At 40.6% G+C, this 16,199-nt stretch overlaps 1 pseudogene; it reads left to right on the top strand.

Annotated features, from left to right (window-relative positions):
• Nucleotides 1-4,276: 4,276 nt before the first annotated feature.
• Nucleotides 4,277-16,199, top strand: part of LOC117439665 (regulator of G-protein signaling 6-like) — a 93,036-nt pseudogene continuing 81,113 nt past the window's right edge.

The following is a 16,199-nucleotide window of genomic DNA, read 5'->3' as shown; positions in this document are numbered from 1 at the left end:
GTTGAGATGTTTATTGGTTTTGTCGCACAAGGAGAAGAGTCTAATATTTGACCATTCAAATATTACAACGTTTCTGAGTGCATTTGTTCCACAGTTTCAAAGTGATTTTCTCTATTCATTTGAAATATGTAAGTGTTCATTACTGTGCATTGCCCCTGCCAAATAAACAATTAAATAAATAAAATAAAATAAAAGCCATTTAGAAGCTGGTGAAGGTTGATTTTGTTCCCGTTATCTCAGGATACATAATTAAGCATCTCAGGTTACCTGGTTGTTGTTATCTCAACTCTGGACTCTTTATTTTTCTCCAATTGAATAAAAAACTCATTATCTTTAGAAAATGCCATCCAGATATAATGAACTCCTTTCATCATGCAACCTCTACTAAAGGTACTGACTGAAACAATGCTTTCAAGTTTGTGCTAAGAAACTGCGAGTTCACCTCCATCTTTATTCTCCAACAAACCTGTCAACCTCACATGCATTCGATTTTCAATCAGGTAAGACCTCAACAAGATAATGAGAGAGCAACGCTTTATAAAGACTTTGGAGTCAACCATATACATGAAGTAGATTTAAGGAAAGCTACTTTTAGATGGCAGCCAATGTGTGCTTTAGACGGATAGACAAAAAGGTAGTTTGAATATCATTCAGCTAAAATCCCAGTGAAATAATGGATCTGAGTCACAGCCCAAGAGTCCATCAAGTAGCATTAATGTAAAAATAGTAAAGTAAAGTACAAGTATGTCAAAAGAAAGTACAAGAATACTTTCCAACACTGCACACACACACACACACACACACACACACACACACACACACACACACACACACACACACACACACACACACACACACACACACACACACACACACACACACACACTCTGCATCGCCGATAAATCAAAGTGTTCTACTCTACTTTGAGTAGACAGCCAGGCAGCATTGGAAGTTAGTTTTGAAAAGTGGAGCATGTTGTGTTTGCATCAAATATGGATTTGGACATTTTCAACAGCTGTACATAACACCACAGTGTCATGTAGTGTAAATGTAATAATGAGTGTGTAGGGCGGCAACATGCAAGAATAGTTGAATATGTTGGTCTCTCAGTGTTAGCAAGCAACCAAACACTTCCTGTCAAATCAAAAATGTATTGTTTAGATACTTGTAGACAGCATTATGATTTGCAGACGGAGCCAGGGCAGTTGTAATCCTCTGCTTACAGTCTTATTTGTTTTACTGTCGAGAGTTACATGAGAGGATTAATACCATTCTCCTGTCTGTATGATACAGTTAGCAGCTGGCTTAGCATCAATACTTTCAACAGGGTAAAACAGTAAGAGTTGTTTGTGCTGTATTTACTTATTTTTACTCTTTGTAATATGTTATATTCATGGGACCTCCTAAGTTTAGACTGAACTACTAATGTGAACTGCATTTCCCATGAGCACTTGCATGCCAAGACGCAGGTGCTCTCCATTTATATCTTAAATGCTCCCTTTTGTCAAACATTTGCTTGGTCAAAGTCCAGCTCTGGAGCAGAGCTTTCTTTCCTCCACATGTAAGTCTTTCCTTACATCTGTTTATTGTGAGTATGATTTAACAAGTATTTAACTTTAACCTTGCTAGATGTAAGAGGGCAGGCTCTGTTTGACACACACACACACACACACACACACACACACACACACACACACACACACACACACACACACACACACACACACACACACACACACACACACACACACACACACACACACGCGGCATTTGAGTGATGGAGAGAGAATCTCTCTCTCTCTCTCTCTCTCTCTCTCTCTCTCTCTCTCTCTCTGTGCAGCAGCTCTCCGGTTTTTTGGCTCCGGAGCTCGGAGAGAGAAGCCAGCGCTCAGGTAAGGAAGAGGGGACAAGGGATAGAGGCAGCGAGGTGATGAATGAATGGTTGAATACATGAGGACAGAGTGAGGAACATTACACTACAAAGGACCTAATTTATGTTTCGATTCGCGCATTAATGTGTTGATAGTGTCAGTGCTGTGATGTTACTCTCAGAGAGGAGCTGGATGAATGTGGGATGTTACAGTAATGTACATGTATGAGGTGTAAAGTATGTGTGCGTGCATGTGTGATGATGTTAATCCCACTTGTGATTGAAAGGAGCAGTTGGCTGCTTAGTTAAGTGACACTCAGAGGGGTGTCACACACAGGGGTTTGTGTGTGTTCACTATTTGGGTGATAATGGGCATGACAGTCTGCAACTACCGGGCATAAAAAGGAGAAATACGTGTGTGTGTGTGTGTGTGTGTGTGTGTGTGTGTGTGTGTGTGGTGTGTTGGTGTGTTGATGTTGTCTGTGTGTGTGTGTGTGTGTGTGTGTGTGTGTGTGTGTGTAGGTGTGTGAGAGAGAGAGATAGAAGAGAAGAGAGAGAGCGAGGAGAGAGAGCGAGAGAGAGACGCGAGAGAGAGAGCGGCGCTGCGTGCTCCTGCGCGCGGAGCGCGCGAAATCGTCTTCGAGCGCGCGGCGCGCGGCGGAGGTGCGAGAGCTCCGTGGAGGTGATGATCCGCAGAGAGAAACCCTCAAACAGCTGTTTTATGCCAGATGTGCTCCCATTCAATCAAACCTGAACTACATGCCAAACTTGGAGAGTTATTAGCTTGTCAAAAGTCTTGAGATACCCCTGCCTACTTAATGTCAGTTTCTGTTGAGGCTCCATCTCAATGATCCAGCATATGGTGCCAATTATGTATTGTCAGTGTAACGAGATGTGAGACTCAATTAATCTGATCCAAGTCTCAGGTCACTTTTTGGGTATGTCAAGTTCTTAGTTCTTTTTTTAAGTCTCCTTAAAATCAAATTATACAAACCAGTTTGGTTATTCACACAATATGACTGGAGTGCCCTGATATTGGTTTCACACACATTGGGTTTATCATTATGCCTCCTTGTGCATAAAAGATGGCTGCCTGCTGGATAGATGGTATTTTACAACCAGCACTCAGCGTAAAACATTCAGGCATCCTCAGCCAGTCTCATCTGGAGTAGAGGATGGGGGAGGGGGCTCGAAAAAAACGTTAGTTGTGTGTGGCACTGTGGAGGGTCCACGACACGCAACGAGAAGTCTCACTCTGCATCTACTTCCTGTCAACACAGCATGGGATAAGAAGAAAAAAGCGTAATCAGTTCAGTTAAGAATAACAATGGGATCTGCTGTGTTCATCCTGATTGAAGACACACTGGTTTGCTTTCTCTGTAAGAAAGCATACTTTAAATCCCCTCTAGCTTTCTCTCAAGGTGACCACACCTGATGAAGTTATTACTTTAAATCCATTAGGGCGACCACAGCACCTCATCAGATAATCACGGAATCATTTTGTGATTAAGGCTGATCGGAGGAGCGTATTCACCCTGAACATTTCATTTAAATGCAAAATAAAGAGTCAGAACGAATGTTGGAGTTATTGATCCCAGGCCGGCTGCATGTGATTCCAGAAGCAGCGTGTAGCGAGGGGACTGTGAAGTTAACACACACACACACACACACACACACACACACACACACACACACACACACACACACACACACACACACACACACACACACACACACACACACACACACACACACACACACACACACACACACACACACACACACACACACACACACACACACACACACACCACAGATAAATCAAAGTGTTCTACTCTACTTTGAGTAGACAGCCAGGCAGCATTGGAAGTTAGTTTTGAAAAGTGGAGCATGTTGTGTTTGCATCAAATATAGATTTGGACATTTTCAACAGCTGTACATAACACCACAGTGTCATGTAGTGTAAATGTAATAATGAGTGTGTAGGGCGGCAACATGCAAGACTAGTTGAATATGTTGGTCTCTCAGTGTTAGCAAGCAACCAAACACTTCCTGTAAAATCAAAAATGTATTGTTTAGATACTTGTAGACAGCATTATGATTTGCAGACGGAGCCAGGGCAGTTGTAATCCTCTGCTTACAGTCTTATTTGTTTTACTGTCGAGAGTTAGATGAGAGGATTAATACCATTCTCCTGTCTGTATGATACATATACAGTTAGTCAGCAGCTGGCTTAGCATCAATACTTTCAACAGGGTAAAACAGTAATTGTATTTTCTTCTTTTTACTCTTAATATGTTATATTCCTGGAACCTCCTATGTTGAGACTCCAGAACTACTAATGTGGACTGCATTTCCCATGAGCACTTGCATGCCAGGACATAGGTGCTCTCCTCCATTGATGTCATTAAATGCTCTGGGATCCCTTTGCTTGGTCAAGGTCCAAGCAGAGCTTTTCCCCCCCTTGCATCTGTTTATTGTGAGTATCTTGATGTTTTTTTAAAAGTATTTTTACGTTAACCTTGCTGGATTTAAGAGGGCAGGCTCTGTTTGACAGGGTGTGGAGGAATAATTGACTGGCAATTAAGTCACAGCTTTACTAAATTTCCTGAGATAATGCAAGTTGCCAGCAAACCTGAAGCTTTGTTTTGCTTCAATTGCCGCTTTCACACCAAGTACTTTGCCGTACTTAGTTCCCAGCACTTAGTTCCCAGCACTTAGTTCCTTGGGACTGGCTTCAGTAGAAGCTGCTGGGAGTCCCAGCAGCTTCTACTGAAGCCTTCCGAGTAAATCGCCAGAACGCCGACACCTCCTCATCTCCACCGCTCCCATGTTTTTTTTGTTGTTGCCATAAGTTAGTCTCTCTCCGATGGCGCACGGGGCTAATACTAATAATGCTAATGCCAGCAAATACAATGGCGGCTTCAAAAAACCTTTCAGAGTTTTACGGAGCGTGGTTTGCAATTCGCCCAGCCAATCAGAAATTGGTACTTTTTTCTCCCCAGGATAGTCCCACCTCTCTAGCAGGGACTACACATGGGGGTAAAAGTTATCTTTTTGGTGTGAACGCAAAATTCCACGCACTAACGGAATTAAACGGGAAAAGTATACGGGTAAAAGTACTGTGTTTGTGCAAGTGGAAGTTTACAGCAATGATAAATCATTTAAAGTGGAATACAATTGTAAGATACGTGTTTGGAATATTATGCAATTAGAGATGTCATCGACAATGTGCTCAATCAATTACAATTGATTTTAGATGCAATTCCAACAAACTGCCACATAAAGAAGTATTTTCTAATTGTAAACTGTACAATACAAGGCTGGTACTAGATCATTTATGTGTGTGGTTTGAGATGATAGATGGAGCAAGTAAAGGAATGAAACGCACAATTATTTTTTACAATTTAACCATGTTGCCTATTCGTGGTGTCGTATTTATTCAGTAAGGAAGCCAGCTGGCTGAAGATGAACGTGCTTTGTCATGCATAAGTGAAAGGAAGTTGTGTACTTTTATTTAGGATGATATAAGTGGAGAGATAACTGGTCCTAGTTATGGTTGGGATGAAATATGTTGGGATGTAGTTTGTAAAGCAGAAAGTCCTGGATGGATGGATGTAGGAAGTAGAGTCCGGAGTTTATTCTCCTTTGTTGTTGTTTTTCTTCTCACTTCGTCTCAGCTCATCTGTCCTCAGGCGTCAATATTTTGACAGCTTTCATCAGAAAAGAGGCAGACAGCCCTTAGTTATTGGATGCCAGATGTGTGTGTGTGTGTGTGTGTGTGTGTGTGTGTGTGTGTGTGTGTGTGTGTGTGTGTGTGTGTGTGTGTGTGTGTGTGTGTGTGTGTGTGTGTGTGTGTGTGTGTGTGTGTGTGTGTGTGTGTGTTGTGTGTGTGTGTGTGTGTGTGTGTGTGTGTGTGTGTGTGTGTGTGTGTGTGTGTGTGTGTGTGTGTGTGTGTGTGTGGTGTGTGTGTGTGTGTGTGTGTGTGTGTGTGTGTGTGTGTCTACCGAACAGGGCCATATGTTGCTGTGTCCTTGGTTTCTCTTTACGTTTACTAACAAGGAGATTGACTTGTGTATGCTTTGTTAATCTGAATTGTAAATAATTAAGATGCATGTATCTCAGATGTCCCTTTTTCATGTGTATCATTTATAAAAAGTATAAATATACAAAAATAAGCATGATTCATAGTATTATGTATATTAAAAAGTACATTATTTCCTTCTTGTAAGTGCTTGCTAGTCATACAATCCCAATCTTTACTGGAGAATTAGCTTGTTATGTTCTGCTATCATTGAGAAGCTGTAAAGAAAGGCAAAAAGTGAACATGATGTCCTCTCTTCTGCTGTCTCTTCAATGTCATGCGACAGCAGAGCTTGAATAATTGCAGATAAGAGATAACAGAGAAAACTAAAAGAGAGAATTTATGAGGCCCCAATGTCATCCATCCTGTTCCTGCTGACAGAAGACAGAAAGAAGAGAGAGACGGATGACTGAAGCCGGTCGTAAGTCGTGTCTAATTCATTTTTCTTCTTCTCCTAACAGCAGCTTCTACACTGAGGAGAGAGCACAAAGGAAATACAGATCGGGGGAAGAGAGAGACTGACGCAGGTGAAGAAGACTGAAAGCTAGAGATGGCTGAGGCACCTCAGCAGCAGCAGCAGCAGCAGCAGGAGGAAGAGGAGCAGCCGAGCTCTGTGGAGGAGACGGAGGCTGATGAAGAGTCTGAAGAAGAAGCGAAGGAGAGCGTCCACACAACCCCGACCCGACCTCTACTCTCCATGAGGTCCATGAGCACCGTGGACCCCGACGACGACTCTCCCAACATGATCGTGTACAGAAAGGTAAGAGAAAAGTGCTTTCTTTATGAGTGGGTTATGAGAGGACGGGCCCCGGGGACTTGGATGCTAAACGCCCCACACACTACATGGGAGAAAGAGACACAAACTGCTGTATTTCTAATTCTCTCGTTGTAGTTATTTTGGGTACAGTTGTTGCCAGAATGATCTCTGTGCAGTTCTTATGTCTCTTTGTAGTCATCTTGAGTATCTTTGTTGTTGTCTCTTTCTGTCATCCTGAGTCTCTGTCATTGTTTTTTAATAACTTTGTAGTCATCTTGAGTCACTTTGTAGTCATGTTGGAACTTGTGTTAAGTCACTTCATAGAGTCTCTTGCAGTCATCTTGAACCCCTTGAAGTCTTTCAGTAGTAATCTTGAGTCACTTTGCAGCTGTCTTTTTGTAGTTTCTTTGGTCGTTATTTTAATGTTTTCAATCCCCACACACTAATGCGCCGGTCTCCTCGTCATATCATCTAAAACTCAATAAAGGGCACGAAATTACTCCCTTCCACAGGCAATCTCCTTCCCTCTAAAATGCCCCTGGCCTAGTAATGAATGGAGGAACATGTGAAAATAGACATCACCCCCCTCAGTGTTTTCATGATGGATGGACAGGGACTCTGGCTTTCATTGTGCCCGGATGCTCTGTGAGTCATGGCTGCATTTTACACATCGTGCAGAGAGAAGAAGACGAGACACAGATTGAAATATGGTGACATAAAGCATACAAGGCTGGGGAGGCTGTGGCTCAGTGGATAGCGTTCTGGACTTGGAATCAGGGGGTAGCATGTTCGAGTCCCACTGCAGTCAGCATGTCGTTGTGTCCCTGGGTGAGACACTTCACCTCAAATTGCTCCAGTGGGGATTGCCCACAGTACTGAATGTATGTTAGTCGCTTTGGATAAAAGCGTCTAACAAGTGACATGTAATGTAATACAAAACATTTGGGGGAATTTGAAAAGTATCCCCCCATGTTTTAGTTGGCAATGTCTGTAATGGAAGAGCTGCAGGGAGAATCTGACTAATATACGTCCTGGTTTCCTCTCTGTTGGGAAGTTACCATTTGCAATAAGTATAATTCACGTTTTTTTTGCGTGTTGATGAAGTTATAGTGAGTTTTTACGAGCCCACCGTTTAAGATGCAGCACGTTAACGCATCCACAGCACAGTGAAGACGGAGCAGCCTCAGGTAGAGCCTCCTGGTGGGATTTGAGCTTCGGCAAACCAAACGTAAGTCACTGTGTTGCATCGAACAAGTCCCTTTCTTTAAGATTCTGTCGCTTCGCCAGTTGCATCACATCGCGCGCTCAGTGAGATGTCAAAGTTGTACGACTTAAGAATTCAAATTACATGTCTAGAGCTACTGGAAAAAATAAGCTTGTGGCAAATGTGTTGAAAAACTGCAGGATGTATCATCATCTCTTCTGTACCTGATCTTTGTGTGTTTCTATCTTTATAGATACAGTCTATGGTTTCTATGTCAATCTTTATGAGAGCAGTTTCCAGTGTTTGCCACCCGAGGACATTTCTTTCGAATGTTGAGATGTCCAGGTCGTCATTATTTCTGTAAAGGCTCTTGGAGTTGGATCTAGGGTTAAAGTTACCAGTTGGGTTTAGGATTTGTAACTTTCAGCATCACACGGGTCTGAAACACACTCTCTCGCCACCTTTGCTCTTGACTGTAGGTCGTTTCGTAATGAAGGGTTACAGAGAACCTAACCCACCTAGCCTGTGTTTCAACAACAGCTATACTTGCATTGTTTTCATCGTGAGATTCTGTGCGTGCCATCATGTACAAATGTGCTGCTGGAGACTTCAGCGGGAACACAGAAGCTGTTTATTTCTGTCTCTCTGTATATATATATATATATATACACACTTGGACAGACTGTATCACTGCGATAGCATCACAACCGACCAAGACATAGTCACAACACTTTATTTGTAGTCTAGTAGTGTGAAAGTGTGATACTATTGTTATCTGATCTGACAATGAAACATTTGTTGGACTCTCTGAAGTGTTACTGTGAGCTAATATCGCCTTTTTTGAAATTGCAGATGAAAAGCACTGAAAAAACCAACTCACCTACAAGGAAGCCTTTACACACCGATATTCAGAATAACAGTTACTTTACATTCTAAATCCTTACTTGCTCGTAAGCTGAGCTACTGGTTCACAACATTTGCTATTACATGAAAGATTGCTTTCGTATCAAATATGTATGTCCTGCCTTCCCATTAGTCTTTCTCCATGACTCATCAATCAGCCCCATCTCGAGGGGGGAGGGAAGTTGCAAGTCGTGCGGCGTATTCACAGTTTACAGAGCTAAGTATCACGCTCCAATTAAAGTTGATGAGTTTTAACACATACTTTTTAAAGGGATTGCATGCTTTAAGCAGATTTTGATCAGTTGAAGAGGTCGTAGGGATAATTGTAGGCTTATCATGAGAGCTGGGTCGCTGCTTGAAGAGTAATTAGGATGAGAAGTGACGCCTCTGGCCTGCAGACATGATGTACGACTCGTTTAATTGGCTTCGTCTGTCTGTTCTGCTTTAGTCAAATTATTCTATTCTGTGCTATTCGTTTTTATTTCATTGTCTTTCTATTCTCTAACTTCTATTCTCTTAATGTTTTATCGTACTCTGTTCTGTTTTTTGTTTGTCTTCTATTCCTCTTTACTTTGTGCTACTCTCTCTGTATACTTTATTTTGACTTCATCCACTCAATCCTACTCTATTTTATCATCTTATTCTATTCTGTCCCCTTACTCGCCCTCCGCTGGGAATAGAGCATCCAACAACAAATCATTCTTAGTTAAAATGCTCAGGCTCTCTTCAAAGACTATTTCTTGACAGACTTTGCAGTTTCAATCTTCATGCTAACTAACAGCTGAAGGCTTGTTCTAGCTTTGGAGTTTGAATAACACACTGCAGCTTTGTTTCAAAACACTCAAATTAAACTCTGCAAAAGTAACTTACAATTCTGGCTGCCTCCTCAATGTTCTTTTAAATTAAAATGTAATATTAAGTACTTAAATTGCTAGTTTATTGAATTGTATAATTACATGTTTCAAGGTTATTCACTGCAACAGGGAAAGAAAGTGAAATTGGAAAACTGAATTAATGAAGAAGAGCAATACATGTTGACATAATGGATAAACTAAAAATGAAAAAATGAAGTAAGCACCACATAACTCAAGCTTACACACACACACACACACACACACACGCACACGCACACGCACACACGGTGATGCTGTTGACAGGATTGTAAGGTGTTGACTCACCTATTCAACAGAATGTATTCAAACCTGCCTGCCAGCCAGCATCTGTTCAGAAACTGTGTCTGTGTGTGTGTTTATATCCCAGTGTATTGTTCCCTTTTTCATTATCCATATCAATAGCAGCTGTTGAAGTGAAGGCCTGTTTGCCTCCCAGCTGTTTATACAGATACCTGTTCCCATATTCCTCTGAGCTGCTGGAGCGTGACCAGAAAGAGCTCAGGCGTTGGGAAGTCTCCATGAAGTCTCCTGGCGGTTGTTGTATGTTTGTATACAGAAATCCATCCATCAAATTGAATGTGTGATGTTGTTGTGAACTGTCATTTTAGAAAAGAAACGGAGGAAGGCAAGACTTTGGATTTTTGAAGAAATGTAATTCAAGGAATGTAATAATTCAAATAAGTGAAGTTGATTTAATTCAAACTGAAAAAGCAGGTTTTGGCTGTTATTGTCTTGGTGAGGACATTCTCAAATGTCAGTCGGTCCGATGAAATCTGCTCCTTTGTGCGCTTGGGCTGGTTCCAGGTCTTCACACGTTGTCTTTGTCCCCATCTAGAACAAAGCCAGAGACCAAAACACCTTCAGAGGTTTGGTGATGGAGTCTCTGGTTTGTCCGACGGCAGCACCTGCCCTCTTCCTTCAGGGGATCAGTATCAGATAAAACTGCCTAAGTCATAATCTAGTTTTGTAGTCGGACTCTCATTTATGTTCCTAATAGCAGTGTTTCTCAAACTTTTTCATACCAAGGACCACTTAACCGATAAAAAAACACTCGCGGACCACCTAACTCCACAAATATCCAAAAACACATAGTTTTTTACAAATCGCCTGAAAATTGTACAAACAAGTGGCAACATGTGTGATGAAGGTGCTTATCTGGGCTATATCATGCAATCGAAAGTGAAACTTAAGCTCGCTCCATTGCGGAGATATTCCCGCGAGAGTGCGAAAAACTTAACTAAATGTATTTATTTCAAATGTGAAATGTTACCAATATACTCACGGACCACTAGGGGGCACTCACGGACCACCAGTGGTCCGCGGACCACACTTTGAGAAGCACTGCTAATAGCTTTGCTTTCTATGACACTGTGACCTTTGCTAGTAACACCCACATTGTTGACCCCTTAATCGATAAAGTGAGAAAAGTAAACCATTGTATGCTGGACTATCATACTGTTTCATGTAGTGATGTGCAATGAACAGCCTCACATGCTACAGGAACAAAATGGCCAATAAATAATAATTTTCCCCTTTTCAATACAAATGATTGGGTTTTATATTTAATTGCCAATGCAATGTTATAAATCAGAACTTCAAACAATCACCCACACACTCAGAATTGTTTTATTATTATTGTTTATAACTTCTCATAATGTTTGTTTCAGGCAGGATACTGAAAACCCTCACCGACCTAAGTGTCGGATATAAGCTTGAGTTATGTGGTGCTTACTTCCCACAAAATACACATTAGCTCTCTAAATTGAGAAAATATTGATCTATGTCAATTGTTTATCCATTATGTCAACATGTATTGCCCTTCTTCAAGGATTGGATCAATACAATCCATTAAAAAATCATTAATTCAGTTTTCCAATTTCACTTTCTTTCTTATTTTCCCTGTTGCAGTGAATTACTGTCAAACATGTAATTAGACAATTCAATAAACTAGCAATTTAAGTACTAAATATTGAATTATTATTAAAAGAAAATTATTTAGAAACATTTATTTGGAAGTGTTTTTAATTTGAGAGTTTTGAAACAAAGCTGCAGTGTGTTGCACTTGACTGTCTCCTCCATGATTTCCTGTTTGTGTTTTTTTATCATGTTCTGTTGCCTATTAGCTTTTATTTTATTTATTTTTAATTTAGTTATTTTTATTTTTTAAAAATCGTACGGTGTCCTTGGGTGTCATGAAAGGCGCCTAAAAATAAAATGTATTATTATTATTATTATTGTTATTATTATTATTTAAGCTTCAATGCTAGAACAAGCTGTTAGCATGAAGATTTAAACGGCAAAGTCTGTCAACAAATACATCGTTTCTTTACAAGTCTTTGAAGAGAGCCTGAGCAGAAGTAAGAAGTATTTGTTGTTGGATGCTCAACTCCCAGCGACCGGGCAGCTTGTTTTGTGTTTCGGTTCTTCTTTTACAAATGCCCCAACAAAATGTCCAGAACACTTCAAAGTAGTCCTGAGGTTTTAACACACACTTCTTGTTGTTTTTTTTTACGTCCACTGCCGAACCTTTCAAGTCTGCAGAGTGACTTTGAAGACCTGCAGAGTCAAAATAATGTTCTATGTTCATACAGGGCTGCAACAAAAAACAAGGGATCAGCTTGAGAGCAAAGGAATCTTCTGAAGTGTTAAAAAAAGGCAAACAAATATGAATGGCATTTTAATCTATTTAAAGAACCATAACAGTGTAATTGTATCGGTGCTATTTGCAGCAATAAAAACAATTCAGTTTGATTTAATGCTTCTATTTAGACTTGATTTGATATTTGTCTTGATGAGTGTTAACATGACATGCAGGCTGCGCAAGGTGATGACTGATTTCATGCCTTTGTGCTCCTAAGCCCCTTTACGAGCCGTACAATTCAAGACATGCACAGTCACTGCGATCCGGCGCATATTTATTAGGCAATTTCCCCCAGCAAAGATATTCATTGGACGAGCCAGAACATGAATCACAGCTTTCTGAACTCTGATGGCATCGGTATCCGAGCAGATACTGCGCATCAAGATTGGTAATTTGATCACGTAGGAGCATCTTTATTCCTTTTTAGCAGGAAATGGCTGAACAGGTTTTCTCGTAGGTTGCTTTATTGCCTGCTGGAGATTTGCCTTTTTTTAAAACGTGTCTGGCGAGCAGTTGATTTTAAGGAGAAATGATGTAGAGCAGCGTAAATAAATCATCTAAATTCACTTGCAAATAACACTCAATGAAAGTAAATGTGTGCATTCGGGTAAAATGATGAATGTTTTCTGTGTTGCAGGGGAATATATTATATTCTGTGTGTGAGTGTGTGTCGACCTACGCAACACATGCAGTGCTTATTAGTCAGGAGAGATGTTTATGTACGTGTGTTCATGTATGCCTGCGTGTTTGTGTGCTGCTTGTCACTTAGTGAATGACTTCAGACACATCTGATCACCTGCAGATATCTGAGGAGCTCATCACAACAGAGCAGGTAGCGCGCCGCAGGCTAATCAAATCAAGGTGGGGGGGGGGACGCTAATTGGAGGAGTTTAAATTGCAAAGTTTAAGGTTACAGATTGCTTCTAATAAACATGTATTCTTTTAATTCGGCTGTTTGTCAGTGAACATTTGCTCTAGCTTTAGTGATGTGTGCCTGTACTATGCAGCAGGGTTTCCGCTAGGGTTTTTTCTCGCCGGTCAAATGTCCGAACAGAATTTATTTTACCGGACAAATTTGAAACTTACCGGTCATGTTTCAATAATAAGAATTGTGTAGCAGAGTTTCCGTTAGCAGGTAATTACCGGACTATGAGCGGATATGCTGATGTTTAAAACGCAGTTAATGGGGCTCATTTTTATATTGCTTCAGTTTATAATCATAACAGATCGAAAAATTCAGATTCATTTTCAATAAATGACTCCACAAACAACATAATTATTACATTCAAATAAACTACTTGCAATAGATGAAGTACGTTATTCAAAAGTGTACATTAACTTTGAATAACAACACGGGAGAAACGGATCCTCTCTTTTCCCCGCTCCCTCCCTCTCTCCCTCTCTCTCCTGACAGCCCGCCAGTTTCTCATGCAGCGCTAAACAGTGGGCGGGGCTTCAGGTGAATATGCAGCAGCTGATCTGATCTCTGCGTGTCCGGTTACACTTCACTCGCCGTTTATGTCCATATCGATCAGATTCAGCTCTCCTGATCAGTGGCGGTTCTAGACCAATTTGACTGGGGGGGCCACTGGGGGGCCAGTTATTTTCTGAGGGGGGCACAATAAATGCAGGATGAAAAAGAGAACTAGACAGTATGAAGTAATTGAGAAAACAATGCAATACAGTTATTGGTATTTGTTTCAGTACACTTATTTATTTCAGATAGATCTTATAGTTATTACTGTTAGCTTCAGCTGAAGTTATAGAGCAATGTTTGCACTAACACCATATTTATATACAAATAAAGGCAATGAACAGTTACATCTCTACTTTACATAAGGGTGTCTGCACAATCTCACATTACAGCAACAAAACCCTGCGGTTTTTGGCAAACCGAGTACCAGAAAATATACATTTAAAAAAAAAAAAAAAAAAAAAAAAAAAAAAAATGTTCAGTGTTAGGGGGGCCACAGGGGGGTCAGAGGTCAGTGTTAGGTGGGCACTGGCCCCTCTGCCCCCCCCCCCCCCTAGAACCGCCCCTGCTCCTGATCGTCCTTTGAGCACAGATCAAACTATTAAGAGTGAATATCGGCCGATAATGATCGACGGCCAATCGATCGGAGCATCGGACATTTTGACTGGCAGGTTTTGAATTTACCGGTTTTTATTCAATTTTACCAGCTAAAAACCGGTAATTACCGGCTAACGGAAACCCTGCTATGCAGGTAAATATTCCTGGCAATGGCGGTTGCTTCAACAACTCGTGCTTTATAGTGAGCTTGTGTTACAGTACTGTCTATATGTGAAAGTAAAATGTGTAAGGGATATGATTTTGTTGTAGCCACTTTGTTCATCGTCATGATCCACGTCAATATTTCAAGCGGTAAGAATTGATTTCTTTGGCCATTTGTGGGCAATGGATCAATCTAGAACACAACACTGACGTATTGTCTTTGAAGAGATGTTAGGCCCGGATGTTAGCAAACAATTGCATTTGCATTCATTTTGGAGGATTCATCTGGAGATGCTACATGCGTCCCTTTGTTCACCAGCGTGTCTTCTGTTTGTTGGGCTAGTTTTACCTGTGCATAAACAAATAAGACGTTAAACGAAAACAGTAAGTATTTAGGGACATAAAACAAATCTTAAAGAGTTGGGTAACCTTTTTGTAGTCATTCCACTTTACATATTGTCTTAGATTCAATGTTCTTACAAAATGTTGATACTTGCAGATTTCAATTGTTCCTTGAGGTGCTACACTTTACTTTGTTTCTTTCTCTCCAACAATGAAGATTGAGATACTGTAGATCAGCGGTTCCCAACCTGTGGGCCTCGAACGCATTTCAAGTGGGCCGCCAAATAATTTGCAAAACATTATGATGTGTGTAAACATTTCATTATTAAGATATATTTTTATTTTAACCTCTTTTCCTTTCTCTTTCTTCCTTAGCAACGGTCATTACAGTTCTTGACAGCGGTCTGTACTACTGGATTAACAACATGTCACATGTTCTGAATTGACCAATCAGAACTTAATTTAGCCTCCGTATTGTTTATGGTTGAATGTGGGCCGCGAACATTTTTAGATTCTTAAGTGGGCACCGAGTTGAAAAAGGTTGGGAACCGCTGCTGTAGATGAAACCTATCAAGAGCATCCTGTCTTATGTATTTAGTAAGTCAAAGCTTCTGTGTTTGAAATTGGTGCTTCTCCTGCAAAAATGTTTACATCTGTTACGCCGACCTTCGTAAAAACAAGCCACAAAGCGGTGAGTAAGTTGGGACTTAAAATGGTGTCTTTATCTTAGTTTTAATTAAATAAGTTTATATTCTCATTCAAACAGATGGAATCTCTTTTAATAGAGCAAATTGTAATTGATCTCATCTCTGTCTAATTAAACCGTATTGTATTTTAGGTATCATTAAAGTTGTGCTTCAGTTGAAGAAAGGGGGCTGGACAATATTTACTGCAGTATCTGCTGGCAGTGAAAAAGTGTCAGGAGTCCTTCTTGAGGAGGAAGTATTCCCCGGACCGGCAGAAATAATGACATCCTGAGTCCCCACTGAGTTCCTGTTTCACTCGGGCCTAATCCAAACTAATCCTCTTCAGTGTACACTTACAGCTGCACTGATTCAACCTGGTCTCTCTACATTTCAATGACTAGCTTGCCCAAAAAAAATCTTTGTAGTAGGGCTGCACGATATTGAAAAAAACTGACATTGCGATATTTTTTCCCCCTGCGATATATATTGCGTTTTTTTTAACTATATTTAACCGGATGAAGGATTTTAGTCACGGACGTCTGGATCTTAACTGGTTGACTTGAAGTCATGATCTAACATGTCATGA

Source organism: Pseudochaenichthys georgianus, chromosome 24 (assembly GCF_902827115.2).
Source record: "Pseudochaenichthys georgianus chromosome 24, fPseGeo1.2, whole genome shotgun sequence".
Taxonomy (NCBI): domain Eukaryota; kingdom Metazoa; phylum Chordata; class Actinopteri; order Perciformes; family Channichthyidae; genus Pseudochaenichthys; species Pseudochaenichthys georgianus.
Note: the sequence above shows the minus strand (reverse complement) of the source record. Positions and strands in the feature narration are given on the sequence as shown.